Source organism: Fundulus heteroclitus, chromosome 15 (assembly GCF_011125445.2).
Source record: "Fundulus heteroclitus isolate FHET01 chromosome 15, MU-UCD_Fhet_4.1, whole genome shotgun sequence".
In the NCBI taxonomy this organism is placed as follows: Eukaryota; Metazoa; Chordata; class Actinopteri; order Cyprinodontiformes; family Fundulidae; genus Fundulus; species Fundulus heteroclitus.
Genome location: NC_046375.1, coordinates 12418918 through 12422331, shown reverse-complemented (window position 1 = coordinate 12422331; position 3414 = coordinate 12418918). Strand labels below are relative to the sequence as shown.

Genomic DNA, 3414 nt, shown 5'->3' with positions numbered 1-3414 from the left:
CCTTTCACCCTGATAGCAATTACCATTTCCCAACACCATTATTTATGCAGACAATGCAGGAAATCCAACTTGTTTAAATTATAAATTACATTGCAGTACTTAAATACATACTAAAATGTATAATTACTACCATTTGCAAGGATTTTACAGATATCTTTAAGCATTTATAAATTTAATACAAAATTATGAGGAGATACAATCTAATAGCTGTTAAAAGTAACCGAGCTAAGATTAGGGGACTTTTAGCCTGTTACATTTTCATAGCTTTCAGCCACAAACGTTCTTTGTAAGGCACAATGAAAAATGCAGTTCCGCTGCTCTTAAATAAAACCGACATTGGTTTGCAAAAATATCAACAGAAGTGATCTTTTATGAAAGCGAAAATATTTGTAAACAGCTGCAGCAACTCATTATTTAAAGGAGCAATAACTAAGAAGTTACTGTAAACGCAACGTAAATCATTCTCATTTGTCACCTGGGATGTAAGTAACATTCCCTATAAATAATTGTCCTCTCCATCAACAATGTCTCAAGGTGCGTTCACACCACATGAATGTGGTAGCCCGAGCGACAGATTTACATGATACCCCTATGTACAGGAGAAACACAGGAGTGATGCAACGCAAAGCCAGGCAACAGAACAATTCTAGCGACGATTTTGGCGATTATAGCGAAGTCAGGGCGACACGACACTTTCAATGGATGCGAAGTGACAGTGGCTGGAGTTGAAAAATCTCAACTTTTGTGTCTTGTCACGCCGCAACAACCAACCAGGAACTGGATGTGGTTGTGACGTGGAGTGAAGGACTGCGACGGAGATGAAGCTGTTTTCTGCGGTTGACCTGAGTTGTATGACTCAAACAGTTATTACTACTGTGACAAGTCCAAAAAAGTACGTGGGAGACTGGAGACGGCTGCGCCAGCACGCAAAGATGACGACATTGTGGCACCATTTGCGTTCGGTGTGAACGCACCTTTAGTCATGTTTTCCCCTTTCAAACCTAGAGGTACGGTCCGGAACTACTTCGGTGCAGTGTAACCCATGTTTACTTCCTGGTTCCTGAGCCAATCATATGAGAGTTCCCAGGGTTCCCCAAAATAGAGCGCATCATTTGGTATTTTATCTTGACAAAAGAGCAGCAGCTTGCAAACATGGAAGTCAGTAAGAGAAGCGGACCAGAAATAGAACAGAATACATCATATACCTGTCCTGTGGAAGTAAAAATTTAATGTTTCACACCACCACGATCGTTAAGAAATGGCTTTTCACTAGTACGGCTTCTGAATTTTTACATTGTTCCAATTTGCAATATAGGTATCAGATTACCAGTTGCTCCTTTAATCCCACAGATCTTAGTCAGTTGTGCTTAAGACGTTCCAACAGTCTTGACCCCTCAGTTGGGGATATTTATTATATGGTCAGAGGTTAATCAGTGTATTTCAGTATCTGCCAAAAAAATAACTCTGTAGCTTTATTGAGCCGTCAGTTAAGGTCCCGTAACGTTTTTCCAGTCTCCGAAGCATTTTTGCAAACTATACAGCCATTTGATGATACGGCATTGCGCTCGATAACGATGTGCTTGCCGTATTTTGTCGTGCAACTCGTCCTCAAGAAGCCCGTCGTTGTCCACCGCTGTCCCTGGAGAAGCCATCGTCGGATGTGGAGAGGCTGAGCTCCTGATGTTTATTACGATGTCGTCAGAGCGCGCCGAGAAATTCTCCCTCCCCAAGGAGTCGATCACCTCGCCGTCCAGGCCGCAGAACTTGAAAAATGCATCAAAGTCTGCAAAGTTTTTGGAGTATCTGGAGCTGATATCTGAGTGGGAGCGACCCACTCCCTTGCCGGACCTCCTTTCAATCTCAGGAACTGCAAGACCACCAGCTGCTGACTTGTCACTGCTTTCTTCTGCTGCTCCATTAGACCCGTCCTCTGGCTGAGAAATAACCACACGGAAGCTACATTCCTGTGCTTTCCCCGCCGGTGCGCTGATTTCTTCCTTGCTCTCCTCAAACACACATTCCCTGTCAGCAGCTTTAAGCAATCGAACAGGCCTATTCGCAGAACTGAGGGGCAGCTGTCTAGTTATGTGCCGCCTCTGCTCAATGACTCCTGACCCTCGGAGTAAGTCACACTTCTGCCTGTAAAGCAGAAGGGAGTCACGTCTTTTTTTAGTGCTGGATCGCAGCAGTTGCACCGGTAAAGAGAGCTCTGCAACACCTTTATGCAGAGACGGGCCACTGCCAGGGACAAGATTCCCGCTACGCGTTGAGCTTCGGTTGGAAGACCCGGTGCTACTCACAGATGCTGAACCGATACTGATCGCGGGCTCCTGATGGGAGTTGACCACTTGCTGACTTTTGACATACTTTGGTTTACTCGCGGCGAGTCTCATCACAGCACTCATGTGTCCTTTCGCCTCGCTCTCCAGTTCCATTTGCCTCCGAAGGTATTCAGGACCCTTCTCAAGGATTTTCGTGGTGTCACTATTTGTCTCCATTTTATTCTCGCAGATTGGTCCGTGGAGTCAGAAATCCCTTGGTTTACAGTCCAGAGTCACAGCTAGAGGATTCCATTCAAGCCCGCTCTTTGCCTGAGCATGAATCCCAACAGGAGGCTTCACCTCGTCTACTCAGACACACATGCCTTCACCCCACCCATCCTGCGCAGGAGTAGTTTTAACCAAACACAACCCTGTTCAAAGTACACCTGATACTGAGAACAATGAAAGCTGAAACCCCTGCAGACGTTTTTTTTCCCCCACCTCCTCTTCAAGTAGTGATGCATGTCTTTTAACCTGTTGCTCAACGCAACACATAAACTGGTTTAATTGGTCAGCAAACCAGTTTTCATCTGACATCAAGTCCTTTTATCGCCCCTGGGAAACAAATAAACACCCCAGTTTACTGGGGGGGGGGGGTTACCTGGAAAACTGACTCGTTCATAAATAATGCTTATCCTTCCAGTAAAAATGTTGCGTAAAATCACGTTACACATACTTGGGCATATGTGGCCATATGATGAGTAATGCAAGGAATAAAGGAATAAAGGAAGGTAGATTGTGGTGAGCAGTGATCAGAATCAAAAAATGATTGGGCAATACTAGGAAGTGCATTTTTCTTAGGGTATTTGTTGAAAATGTTACAATTTTTCTTCTGAAATTTCCTGATGGGTAAAACGGTTGTAGATTTATTTTTGATACGTGACGTGAGGGCTCAGTTTCCTGGAATGCAAGAGACTCTCTTGCTGGACAACCCAAGTTGAAAATTTTCATCCCTTAAAACCTTTCAACATTTTCTCACATTACAACCACAAACTTTAGTGTAACACATAGTTACGAAGCGAAAGCCAAATGATAAATGCTTTTAATTATTTCTCCACATTAAAATCTGAAAAGTGAGGTCTGCATTTTTATT

At 43.8% G+C, this 3414-nt stretch overlaps 1 pseudogene; it reads right to left on the bottom strand.

Annotated features, from left to right (window-relative positions):
* Window positions 1–1483: 1483 nt before the first annotated feature.
* Window positions 1484–2738, bottom strand: LOC118566165 (annotated as a pseudogene).
* Window positions 2739–3414: the final 676 nt, after the last annotated feature.